Below are 14,585 nucleotides of genomic sequence, written 5' to 3' on the forward strand. Positions count from 1 at the left end.
TGTGGCGTTTCCTCACTGTGTGTGGGTTTGTACAGGTGGCTTGTCAAGGTTTCCTGGTTAGGGAAGCTTGTGTCGGTGTTCTGGTGGGTGGAGCTGTATTTCTTCTCTCTCCTTTCGAAGAGTTGGGTTGCTTTTCTGGGTGCCTGATGTCCTCTGCCGGCATTCAGAAGTTGTTTTGTGGAATTTACTCGACGTTTAAATGCTCTTTTGATGAATTTGTGGGGGAGAAAGTGTTCTCCCCGTCCTACTCCTCCGCCATCTTGGCTCCTCCCCCCGCCGTTTGGTTAATACGTTTTAACCCCCTACTGTTGTTTCGTTTCCCCCATTCCCTCTCCCACTGGTAATCACTAGCTTGTTCTCTGAATTTGTGAGTCTATTTCTTCATCAATTATATTGACTAGTCTGTTTTATCTTTTAGATTCCACATATAAGTGATTTCAGTAATACAGTATTTGTCTTTCTCTGACTTATTTCACTAAGCATGCTGCTGCTGCTGCTGCTAAGTCATTTCAGTCGTGTCCGACTCTGTGCGACCCCATAGACGGACCCTCCAAATCCACCCAAATGTTGCAAATGGCAACACTTGGCGTGTATATATATACACTGTAACTTCTCTATCCATTCATGTTTATGGACAATTAGGTTGCTTTCCTATCTTGGTAACTGTAAATAAAGCTGCTATGAATATTGGGGTGCATATATCTTTTTTTTTTTTTTTAATTAATTTTATTTTATTTTTAAACTTTACATAATTGTATTAGTTTTGCCAATTATCAAAATGAATCCACCACAGGTATACAAGTGTCCCCCTTCCTGAGCCCTCCTCCCTCCCCATACCATCCCTATCTTTTTGAATTATTGTTTTTTTGGTGGGGATATATAACCAGGAGTGGAATTGCTGAGTCATACCATAGTCTCATTTTTAGTTTTCTTATGAACCTCCATACTGTTTTCCACTAAGGCTGCACTAAATTAAATTTCCACTAACAGTGTACAAGGGTTCTCTTTTCCCCGTATCCTTGCCAACATTTGGTTTTGTGTTCTTTTTTATGAAAGCCATTCTGACAGGTGTGACTTATTGTGGTTTTGACGTTTTGATTTGCATTTCCCTGAAGAGAAGCAATGTCAAACATGTGCCTGTTGGCCATCTGCATGACTCCTTTGGAAAAATGCCTACTCAGGTCTTCTGTCCATCTTGTAACATGGTTGTTCTTTTGACGTTGAGTTGTATGAACTATTTATATATTTTGGATGCTGCTGCTGCTAAGTCACTTCAATCGTGTCCGACTTTGTGCGACCCCATAGATGGTAGCCCACCAGGCTCCCTGTCCCTGGGATTCTCCAGGCAAGAACACTGGAGTGGGTTGCCATTTCCTTCTCCAATGCATGAAAGTGAAAAGTGAAGGGGTAGTCGCTCAGTCGTGTCCGACTGTTAGCGACCCCATGGACTGCAGCCTTCCAGGCTCTTCTGTCCATGGGATTTTCCAGGCAAGAGTACTGGAGTGGGGTGCCATTGCCTTCTCCGATATTTTGGATATTAGCCCTTTATTAGTCATATCATTTGAAAATAATTTATACCTTTCATTATGTTGCCTTTTTGTTTTGTGATGGTTTCCTTTGTTGTGCAAAAGCTTTTAATTAGTTCCCATTTATTTTTGTTTTTATTTCTCTTGCTTTAAAAGGAGCAGATGCAAGAAAAACACAGCTACTTCTTCTTTTTTTTTTAATGTACAGGTTTTCTAATTCAACATGTATTCTCTTGCTTGCTGACTGCAACATGGGAAGACCCAACCTCCAGACTCTCTGGTCACTGCATCCTGCTGCCAACCAGGCCATTGGGTGTGATCTGAGACCTCAACACTCCCAGCTGCCTGAGCAAAGTAAGCAGGAGTCCATTGTTCCCCTAAAATATGAGCAATGGCCCCCAGATGTCCCCTTGCTGCAAGGGGCCAGCATGCTGTTGGGGAGCCAGACTGAAACCTCTGAAAGGTTGGTGGCAGGTCAGGGAGTGGGGAGGAGGGTGGTCATGACTGCCCCTGGGACCTCTATAGCTGAGAGCTCAGCCTGAGGCAGGGTGTGGCAGATGGTGGACAATGTGAGGGGGAATAAATGAGATAAACTTACACTCATGACCTGGAGCTCCAGGTCCCAATATCTCTCAGAGGCACAGCCCTGAGGATAGAGCAGGAAGTCACTTGGGCCCTGGGTGGAGCCATCCTGCAACCCGTCCCTAGGATGGACCCAGGGCCTCTCTCTGAGTGAAGTCAATATGTCACTCCAACCTCAGCCATGGACAGCATGTGGTGAATCAAGAGGATGGTGGTTGTGGGTGTGTAGCAGTGAGCATAGGGGTGCTGAAACATAGCAGGTGGCTGGTGATGGCCTAGACAGACTTTAGCTCATCATAACTGAGCCCTGGGCATTCAGTCTCCCCACCTGGGCCACCAGCCAGGCCCCGTCCTCAGACTCTGCCCATCAAGCCAGGCACAGCTGAACCCTCCCAGGCCTAGTCCTGGTCTTGGCAACCTGGTCTCTCACTCCCAGAGGGTCAAGCCTCACCTCCAGGGCCTTAGCATTCACCTTATTGTCCCAAGAAGGCCCCTGGTCACACCTGGGTACCCCAACCCCATGGCAAGCAATTCTGGGCATGGAGGGTGCTTCAGGCATCATCTCATCCACACCAATTAAGAACTGGGACCTTGGCAGGCTCCAAGGGGAAGGTTAGTGCCAAGGGGACCAGGACTGGACACATGGCCCCCAGCACAGGGCACCTGGCACAGTTGGGACCAGGCCTCTTCTACAGATCTCCCAGCTCTGGCTGCTAAATAAGGGCCAGCCCCAAATTCACTCAAGTCCCATTGGTCAGAAGGTCATAGGCCCATGACTCAGCTACTCAGGGGTTTGGTGTGTACTACTCGCTCCAGCTTGCTCCAAAGCAGCTGCCACCAGGTCTGCTTATCCTTCTCCAGGGCTGTGTTGGGGTCTTGCCCTTGTACTTGATGATGTAAGAGTAGATCTCATGCAGGACACTCATTCTATTGAATTGACTTGGGTCCAACGTGAAATATGCACTTGTGTCCTGGTAGCTGATGGCAGGTCATCTTGGTGATGTTGGCATAGTTAATCTCTAGCTAGCTCTTCTAGCTAAGGATGTCCTTGGTGTAGAGCAGTTTCTGGGAGGGCAAGTCCTTGCCCAGCTTGTGCTCAGATATGGAACAGGAGTCCGTGAAGGCCTAGGCCACCACTGACAGGCAGGTGTGAGCACTGCTGCTCTTGTAGATGTTGAATAGGACCTATCAGTTCTTGATCATTTTCAACCAGGAACATAGGAAAAGGCAGTTTTTCTTCCAGGTGTGATGCATATCTGCATCATGTATCTGGTCCAATTGGCTTGCTTATCCAGGAAATCAAACGTGTACTTGATGGCTAGCAGCAGGGCTGAGCCCCATTGATGCTGAAGATGGTTTGGAAGAGGGCATCCATGAACTTCTGTAGCATGCCCTTGATGGCCAGAAGCCACATCAAGAAGATCTCGAAGACTGTCTTGCTGCCTCAGTTGCCACTGAGCTGTTCCAGGTGGTCATGGTTCTTGACCAGGAAAACTGCTACTTTTTATACCAAAGAGTGCTCTGCCCATGTTTTCCTCTGGGAGTTCTATGGTTTCTGGTCTATATATGTCTTTAACCCATTTTATTTTTGTACGTGATATTAAAGATGTTCTAATTTCATTCTTCTACCTGTAGCTGTCCAGTTTTCCCAGCACCACTTTTTGAAGACTGTCTTTTCTCCATTGTCTATTCTTGCCTCTTTTGTCATTGATTAATTAACCAAAAGTATATGATTCTGAATTCTCCATCCTCTTCCATTGATCTGTGTGTCTATTGAGCCAGTATCATAATATTTTGATTACCATAGCTTTGTAATATAGTCTGAAGTTGGGGAGTGTGATTTCTCCACCTCTGTTCTCTTTCTGAATATTTTTTTGGCCTTCTGGGGTCTTTTGTATTTCCACATAAATTTTAAAATTGTTTCTAGTTCTTTGAAAGATAACATTGGTATTTTGGTACGGATTGTACTGAATCTATAAATTGCCTTGAGTAGTATGATCATTTTAACAATATTAATTCTTCCAATCCAAAAACATGGTATAACTTTCCATTTGTATTATCTTCTGTAGTCTTCCAAGTACAGGTCTTTCACCTCCTTAGGCAGTTTTATTCTAGGAATTTTTTTCTTTTAGAGGTAGGCAATTATATTAAAACTAATGTGGGTATTTAAACAGACATTCTACCACCACAACCACACCTGCATAGCTTAAATAATTTTTTTAAACATCACTACTTTCTCTGGAATAAGACTCACACAATAAGCAGGAGCTTGACTAAGAATTATGAAAGAAAACTGCTACTATATAAATGAGTGACCTTTATAATTACAGGCAATACAACTGAAAAAAAGATGTAGAGGATCTAGAATCTTGAAAGTCACATTTCTGATGCATTTTCTACTGCACAGCTTTTCCACTGAAAACTGGTTAAAATCTGAGCTCCCCTTAAGCTTGAGAACTCTCCAACCAAGTGTCCCAGCTTCCTCTCTCCTTTTCCCCTCTTTCCAGCTGAGTTCCAGAAAAGAATGATGAAAATCTTTAAAATTACAGATCTAGGGCATCTAACCTATAGGGCAACTGAACTTTCTTCTATTTAATTTTTCAGCGCTGATTTATTAAAAGACATAGGTTGCAAAAAATACGCTATATGTATCGTAAGCTGAAAAGAATGAGAATCATAGAATAGTTCTGCAGCAATCTCTTCTGAGGATAGCATGAAAAATAGACATTTCAATTGTGCCTTTAGATTCACAATCAGGTTGATGGAAACAAATAGCCCCAGGTCATTCACCTTAAAACCTAAATAAAGAAACAAGCAATCAGCCAACCAGAGGTGTAGAATTGGTATAGAATTTAAAGGCTCAAGAGACAGTTTTCTATAACAGGTTAACCTGGGGTATCCTTTAATGCACATTAATGAAGTCTCCTTTATGTACAGTTGGGAAGGTCCCCTGCAGGAGAAAATGGCGACCCATTCCAGTATTTTTGCCTAGAGAATCCCATGGACAGAGGAGCCTGGCAGGCTACAGTCCATGGGGTCACAAAAAGTCGGACACAACTGAGCGATTAATATTAGGGCATCTCTACTTATCTCTGGAAAGACTTTCTCAGTAGAAATCTGGGGACAAAATTAATTTGTATTCAGTTAAAAAAAAATTCAAACTTAAGTAAAATTAAATTTAAATGGAAATAAACATGAGGGGATGTTCCCAAATAAATGAATGACAAGTCAAACCACTTGGAATTTCTGCCTTGGGATTCTAACACTAAAAGTGATAGGCAGATAAAACATGGCAAGATCTTAAATTTTCAGTCTTAAAAGATCAGGGAGCCTCTTCGGGCCCTGTGGGTGTCTATGGCAGAGATTTAGGAGAAAAATTTCTAAGGCACTTCTAAGAGAAAAGCCACACAATCAATCTTTGTATGTTGTTTTTAATTAAGTTACCACTTGTCATCACCCAGACCCTTTGCGGGTTCCTTGATAGTTTGTTATCTTTCTGCCATCTTCCTCATTACAAATCACTGATACAGAGTTGATCCTACCCTGAAAACCAGGGTCCCAATCCCTGCTGGAACCACTCTTGACACGTCCAGAGTGATGATACACACTACCACTGGCTGTGACCTGAGCTTATCCAAAGTCTTCATTTCTTTCTATGAGGAGGAGGGTGGACAGGAAAACGTTGTGATCATACTTAAATCAATTTCTTTATTACGAAACAATGGAGAAAATGATTCAAACAGTTATAGAAGGACATAAAAGGAAAAAAGTGAAACTCTCTTGACTATTTGTCCCTGTGAAATAACCATATTTAGAATATGCTTCTGGAATATTTTACAGTAAAAGAAAAATTATACTATTCTAGAACCTGTTTCTTTTTATTAGCAATATAGATTTCTCCTTTGACAAGTAACACAGCTCTGTGAAACTAGGGATTTTGTCTGTATCCTTCATGCTATATTTCTAGGAACTAAAACACTGTCTGGCACAAACTAGGTGCCAAAAAATGTTCACTGAATGAATGAATGAGATCCTCCTTCCTGTCAGATCAGTCAGAAGTTCCATGGGGTCAGGGATGTGTCTATTCCATCTCTGTGATCCCAGCACCAGCGTCCCTGGCACAAGGTAAGCACTTGGTATCTGTTGAACTAGCAAAACAACTCAATGATGAAACCACCTAATTTTTGTTTTAACTGTTCCAGTGTGTTGGCAATACTGCAATAACCAGCTATTTCCCAATTTATGGAAAAAGTCTCTCACAAGCACTGTTGCAAGAGTTGTTCATATATATATATATATATATATATATATATATATATATATATATATCTCCAAGTTTAAAGATTTTTTTTTTTTTGGATGAGAATCACTTTTGTGGGGCAATCATTGACCTGGTTTAAATGTATTCTGAAATCTCTTCCCTCTAGAATTTCATAAACTAAAAACACTTAAGATTAATTATTCAGCTTGTTTAAAAGCCACTGCCTTGAACTTTGCAAAATGATCTCCCTTTCAAATCTCTAGTAGAAAACCAATGCTTCTCAGTCCTGTCTAGATGCAGCCTGAACACTGTAACAAACAGGAAGCCTGCATCCTTGGTGACCAACATCTCCTGCATGCAACACAGTAGCACTTTAGCCATCACCTGGAGAAGGCCGTTTTAAGGCAGGTCTCTACTGTTGATTCATCCAGCAGAAAGGAGAAAGAAGACAGGAGAGTAATAGACTTCCAGGGCCTGAGCTAGAAGAAGATGCTGAGAAACTAAGAGCTGGACAAGACCAGAAACAGAGGATTAAGAGTATTTTTTAGTTCCCCAACAAGTGAAGGTACAGAACTATATCTGAACTCTCCAATGGAAAACTTTTCCAGAAATTTGCCTTTCTGCTTATTTAATTTTTTCACTCCAAAGATATTAAGTAAATCTCTATTATGTGTCAGAGTTGTGCCATAACTGGGGAGGAAAAAACAGGCAAGATGGACCTACTCTCCACCATCTTGGCACTGAAGCTTAAGGACCATTGTCGAAGCACGAAGGGATCTGACTCTGACAAATAAAGACAGCTAGAGACCCTCACCTATTTTCCACCAGGGAACAGAATTTGTGTCCCAGTCACTGCTTCTTCTTTTATGAAAAACACTGCTCCATTTCTCTCCATGAATGACAAGTCGGTTAGAGATCTTTCCCTTTGAGTACCCTCCAAGCAAAACTGGTCAACACACACTGAGCGTACTTCCTTTTTCTCCAGGAGCATCTGCCACACCACAGGCCTTGCTGGCCCATCTTTTTAACTGAAGCCAAGGAGAGCTGTGCATTGGCACTTACTGTTACAGAGTCAACATGCAAAGAAATATAAACCTTGAGGCTTTTAGTGAATCAAGACCATCTAGTCCTACTCCAGTAGTTTCTTAACCCCTTCTATGGATCACAGAGCTCTTTGAGAATCAGTGACTGCTTTAGACTTCCTGTATTAAAAAAGACACACATATATCTCAGCAGGTAATTTCCCCTGTATTTTCAGGAGTTTCATGGACACACCATGTAATCGAATATCTAGAATTCCAGAGATCCCATATTGAGAATTCTTACTCTCTATAAAATCCCACTGGAGCTCTAATGTCCCAATTAGCAGTCTCTGAGTTGGGTGGATGGAACACAGAGGCAATGTAGTGCCTGTGTATTACCACACAGGTCCCAGCTCAATCCTCAAGTGAGCTAGTTATCTTTAAAATATGGAAAAACTCTGCTCGGTGGTCAAGGGCAGAATTTCTCAAATCAGTCAGCTGAGCCATCTCATGTCTTCAAAGAAGACAACACCAAGCCCCTAAATGAGGTGGTTGAATCTGGTGGCGTTTAAAGGTGACAGCAGCCCAGAGGTTGTTAGGATTGCTGCCCACCTTTGATGGAGAAGTAACACTCGTATGGATCCTCCACTTCATATACATTTTCTTCAATGGTATAGATGTTTTCCTCTGGGTGTATCCCCTGCCTCTGTATTTGCCAACCCTGAAGGAGAAAGGTTGGCCAAAGTGATGAGACTATGGAAATAAAGTATTGTAGTTGAGTTAAGCATTTTCTGGACAATATGTAATGGAATTGAGAGAACGGGCTTTGCTGAAGAGTTAGCAACCAAGGCAGTATACAATCCTTGATCAGGTCCTGAATAGGAAGGGAAAACAAAATAGCAATGAAATAATCTGGGGAATATTCTATACAAATTCAAATTATTCTGAAATTTCTTAGGTATAAAAGTGGAATTGTGTTATCTAAGAGAATATACTCATTCTGAGGAAGTGCAGACTAAAGTGTTTATGTGAAGTGTCAAGACGTTTGAAACACCTGTACAAATGGTTCAGAAAAAAACAAATTTGTATACATACAGAGAGAAACAAAGTAAATATGACAAAATATCAAATAATATGCTCAAATTGCACTGTTATTTCAATTATTATGTGGGTTTAAACAATTCTGAAAAGTAAAAGGAATGTGTTATGGATCCAGTGAGACTTGAGTTTGAATTCTACCTCTGTTGCTTACCACCCATATGATCTAGGCTAAGTTGGATTTGCCTTTTCCATTTATTCATTCAAGTACTATTTAGTGTGTTACACACTGAGCCCATGCATCAAGAGATACAACAGTGAACAAAACACAAAAAGCTCCTGGAGGCTGTATATTAGTAAACTCAGGGTGTTAGGGTCCTCATCTATACAATAGGAATAAGTACTCTTCTCTCACAGGGCTGCTGTAAGGAACATTTATCCATGCAATCCTCAAATATTTATGAAGTGTGTACTAAGAATCAGGTGTGCACTAAGGGATACAGTTGTTAATGTGGCTGATAAGTTCCTAATTTTCTATGGAGTTTACATTTATAGGTAGAGATAAAACATTAACCCAATAATTTCATGAAGAATGAACTAGTAGTACATGTAAATGTAAATATTACCTATTGATATTACAACATTTCAGGTTTCAGCTCTAATAAATACTGGTTATAGATCATATAAAACCATGATGATTAACTGTTCTATTTGGTCTTACTTGACTTTTTTACTGCAGACTATTTTGTCTTCATAACTATACCATCTACTGTGTGTGAATGCTAAGTCACTTCAGTCGTGTCCAACTCTTTTTGATCCTAGAGACTGTAGCCTTCCAGGCTCCTCTGTCCATGGGATTCTCCAGGCAAGAGCGGGTTCCATGCCCTCTTCCAGGGGATCTTCCCAACCCACGGAGTGAACCTGCGTCTCTTATGTCTCCTGCACTGGCAGGCAGGTTCTTCACCACTAGCACCACCTAGACTTAGTCTAAAATTATTAGTGGTTCAGATAGTATTCAGTGGACAGAATCATTTTTTTCTTAAAATATATTTCATTCTTCCCATGTCCCAAATGTCACAGAAACCCAGTAAAAGTTACATAAGCTTTGTGTGTGTGGTGCTAAGTTACTTCAGTCATGTCCGACTCTGTGCAACCCCATAGACGGCAGCCCACTAGGCTCCCCTGTCCCTGGGATTCTCCAGGCAAGAACACTGGAGTGGGTTACCATTTCCTTCTCCAATGCATGAAAGTGAAAAGTGAAAGTGAAGTCGCTCAGTCGTTGTCCGACTCTTAGTGACCCCATGGACTGCAGCCCACCAGGCTCCTCCATCCATAGGATTTCCCAGGCAAGAGTACTGGAGTGGGGTGCCATTGCCTTCTCTGTTGTGTGTGTGTAGTGTAGTGTAATTAGGAATGGAGACTAATTCTGCAATATGACAGACAAGCAGTTTTCAACTCTGTTTGTACATTACAATTACCTAGAAAGTTTTTAGAACAATAAGGGCTTCCCTGGTGGCTCAGATAGTGAAGAACCGACTGCAATGCAAGAGACCCGAGTTTGATCCCTGAGTCAGGAAGATCCCCTAGAGAAGGGAATGGCCACCCACTCCAGTATTCCTTCCTGGAGAATTCCATGGACAGAGGAGCCTGGCGGGCTACAGTTCATGGGGTGACAAAGAGTTGGACACAACTGAGAAACTAACTCCACTTTTTCACTATGATGAGACCTCATCCCCAACGATTCTCATGTATTTTCTCTGGGATAGACAAATATGTTTAAATGTTCTAGGTGATTCTAATAGGCAATCAGAGTTCAGAAGAACCAGGCTGAGTTATGAATAGCTCTGAGAGTAGACGCTGAGCTTATCATTCACTTCTGTAACCAATGGCCACCTAGAACCTGGGTGGAGTAGGTGCTCAATCAGCTGAAGGGTCACCGAAGATTCCCACCTTCTCCTACCCTACACATGATTCTTACATTGAATTTTTTATCTTCTCTTTTCTATTAGAATACCCTAAGTAGAAATGCAAAGAAAAGTCCATTTAAAATGCTTTAATAAAATAAATGAGATAAAAAACAAAACAGGCTAACAGGAGGCAAAGATTGTTTAGGGAAATTTGGTCTACTGGTTAAGATTGAATTACATCAAACCACTGATGTGTGTCTTGGTTTATTACATAAACTGTGGTAGAAAGCAGTAAAGATGTATTTTCATATTTAACAAATATAGGGAGTGCCTACTACATATCTGGTAGTATGCTAAGCACCAGGGACACAAAAATGAATTATGAGCCCTGACATCATTAGGCTTGTCTTCCAGTGGGGAGGCACTTAAAAAAAAAAAAGTAAATGAAAAAAATAAAATAATTTCAAACTGTGATGTGACAGAAAGAAAAGTACTGCAACAAAATGGATTAACCTAGAGATTAGCATACTGAGTGAAATAAGACAGAGAAAGACAAACATCATATCATTTACATGTGAAAGCTAAAAACATTAAATAGCTTTATTTACAAAACAGAAACAGACTCACAGACATAGAAAACAAACTTATGGTTGCCAAAGGGGAGAGGGGAGCAGAGATGAATTAGGAGTATGGAATGAACAGATACATACACTAAGATGATCTTAAACTCAGTTCTGAAAGAAGAGAATGAGTCAGCCAAATGAAGAACCAGGGTGAGCATTCTGGATTGAGTAAAGCCCTGGTAAAGATGGTGATAAGTGCCTGAAACTGAAAGCATGACTGGAATAAAAGAGTGGTACAAGATAAGGTCTGAAATGGAGGCTGGGCTAGATACTATAGGACCCTTGAAGCCATAATCAGGAGCTTGGGTTTTATCCTAAGATATAAGAAATAACTGAAGGCCAGAAAAATGATATAACTGGGTTTCAAGAAAATCACTTTGGTTGCTATGAGGAGAATGAACTAAAAGGAGGTATGAAAAAAAGAGCAGGTAAGGCATGAACTGCCTCAGAGTAAGGTAGTGACAGAGAGGCACAGAATCATGAATGGATTTTACATATGTTTTGGGGAAAGTGCAGGAAGTGAAGCTGGATTGTGTGTTAGGAGTGAAGAAGGAGAGAATTCAAGGAGGGCTTCTAGCTCAGGCAACCACTTGGATGGTAGGGAAACACTATGATGAAGACCCAGCGAGGTGGGGTAGGGTTTTAAAAAGGTGGAATATAGACTCTAGAGCTCCTTTTTGGACCCGGTAAGGTGGGAGACAAATAAGTAGAGATAACACCTGAACAGCTGGACAGTCAGTACCAACACCCTTGAGTGCTGAAGACAGAAACTAAGGATGACATTTAAGTTTGTGGAAATATAGGTTATCATCATCCAGAGGGTATGGAGAGAGGAAAAACACCAGCTCTGGGGAATCTCAACACCTAAAGATCATGCTGAAGAAGAGGGAATTATAAAAATGCCTGGAAATGAGTGGCCAAAGTGAGAGTGGTGCTTCAGAAGTCAAGAGAAGGAAGACTTTTTTGGAATGAGTGAGGGTCAACTTAGTTGAATATTACTGAAAGATGGATGTACTGCAACAAAGACAGAGGTATCTACTGGGTTTATCAAAATGGAGATCACTGAGCTTGAACTAAAACTACTTCCATGGCAATTCAGGTGTAGAAGCTAAATGGGGCTGGGGGTGTTTGAAGAGTACAGAGGAATGAAATGTAGGAATAACTCATCTGAAATATGCCTGTGAAGGAGAGGAGAGAAATGGGAGTGGCTGGGGAGAAATGTGTGAACTAGATCTTATTTTTACACTAATAAAAAAAGCATAAATAGGAATGGAGAAAGAGATGATTCTGGAGGAAGTGATCAAAGGAAGCAGGAAGTCATGGCTATGCCAAAGTAGTTGAAACAGGCTTTTAATACTTCATCAGTGCAGTGAGAAGGGAGGGAGGTTTGAGAAGCAGTGAAATATGTGATGCTCATCTCAGACACTGCACTAGGAAGATACAAGATTGCTACACATTTCTGAGTGCCAATTTATGGTTTTGATGTCATGATTAAAAACCTGTTACCATCGTTGTGTGATTTTCTCTAGCAGCTTCTAGGGAAAAGACCAATTTGTACACAACTTTCCCATCTATTCTTCTAAGTAGTCATGTTTTGAGTTTTGGCAGTAATCATATGTGTGTACAAAACATGACTTCTCCCACTCCTCATCAACCTCTTTCCACACCCTTTTACCCAAACCATAACGGTCCCTAATATCCAGGCCTTGGCAGAACTCAAAAAGTGGGTGTTATCATTGCTCCTTATCAACCTGTAGACTCCATATTCATGTGGTCAATTCCCAAACTCCACTGCTACCTCTCCATAAGCTTGGGTAAGTGGGAGTGAGTAGCTTCTTCCTCTGAACAATTCATTTACCATTAATGGCAGAATAACAAAAAGGTAAGCAGGATAGCCATGGTTTCAAATCCTCTATCAATTAACAGTGTCACGTTGGACTAAAAGTTACTTTTCAACACAATGGCTCTACAACTGGTAAATGAGAACAATATAGTACCTTTTTCTACAGGGTAATTATGAGCATTTAATGCACATAAAGCACTTGGAAGCTTTAAGCCACACAGGATGAGCAGCTCATCCCAGTTTTCCCTGGACTGTCCCAGTTTTAGCACTGAAAACCCATATATTCGGACTACCACTGCCCCCCCCCCCTTCAGTTCTGGGAAGTTTTGGAATGGTTTGCAATCCTACACACAGTTGATGTTTATGGATGAGTAAGAAAGGCTACTAAAATAATAGAGGTATAAGGTCTTCACCTCTGCCCCAAAGAGAAGAGAATATATCACAATTATTAAAGTATGTGAGGCTTTAGTAGTGATGGAAATGTTTGGTCATTGATTTTGGTGATGGTTTCCTGAGTGAAATCATCTTCAAAAATGCATTAAGTTGGACACATTTTAAATATACAGTTTATTGCATATAAATTATACTTTAAAAAAATAAACATAAGTAACTTAGAAGTAAAACATTTGATGAGTACCACAATGGAGGAAAATAACAAATGCTGCAACCTTTACCATGACCCAGTATTAAAGGAACCTGCTACCCCTCTTTAAAGAACCACACTTAAGAAATAAATAAGATAGAAAATGTATAAATGGAAGTGATTGTTGATTTATGAATTTAAAAGACTTATGTTCTTTACAAAATAAGAAAACAGGTGCTAGAATAAACTTGCCTGAATCTGAATTCCAGCTTTGCCACTTACTGATTCTGAAACGTTCAGAAAACCTTGAATGTTTACCGTCTCTAAGTGTTACTCGCCTCTGCTGTAAAAAATGAGGATAACAGTACTACCTATGTTATAATATGGTGATGATGATAAATATAAAAATATGCTTGTTTCATGGTAAGCATTGAATAAAAATGAGCTATTATTAATCCTGTGGTTTGAAAGGACTACAGAGTATTCATTCTAATTGATATAATCTAATAATTATAATATCTAGTTTGGGGTTGGCTCCTATATTAACAGTTCCTTATCATAGGGAGAGAGAAGCACCATCAAATAACTTACATTTGAGAATTAAACCACCAGAGTTAAGAATCAGAGCCAGGAAAAAACATTTGGGGGGTGGTCCTAAGATGGCAGAGGAATAGGATGGGGAGACAACTTTCTCCCCCACAAATTCGTCAAAAGAACATTTGAACACTGAGAAAATTCCACAAAACTTCTGAATGCTGGCAGAGGACATCAGACACCCAGAAAGGCATCCCATTTTCTTCAAAAGGAGATTACACGCCTAATGGCAACTCCCAGCAGAGAAGCAACCCAGATGCTCGCATCAGCCACTACCAAGCAGGGGCTGGACAGGGAGGCACAGGTGCATTGCTTAGGGTAAGGACTCGGCCTGAATGCCCCAAGGGCAATCTGAGGGAACTAACTTGAGATAGCTTCCCAGACTGTGGGATAGCTATATACGAAAAGCCCTAACCTAAGACATCACCCATGAACAGTATGAAAAGGCAAAATGATTGGATACTGAAAGAGGAACTCCCCAGGTCAGTAGGTGCCCAATATGCTACTGGAGATCAGTGGAGAAATAACTCTAGAAAGAATGAAGGGATGGAGCCAAAGCAAAAACAATACCCAGCTGTGGATGTGACTGGTGATAGAAGCAAGGTC

This window comes from Bos taurus, chromosome 7, assembly GCF_002263795.3.
Source record: "Bos taurus isolate L1 Dominette 01449 registration number 42190680 breed Hereford chromosome 7, ARS-UCD2.0, whole genome shotgun sequence".
Lineage (NCBI taxonomy): Eukaryota > Metazoa > Chordata > Mammalia > Artiodactyla > Bovidae > Bos > Bos taurus.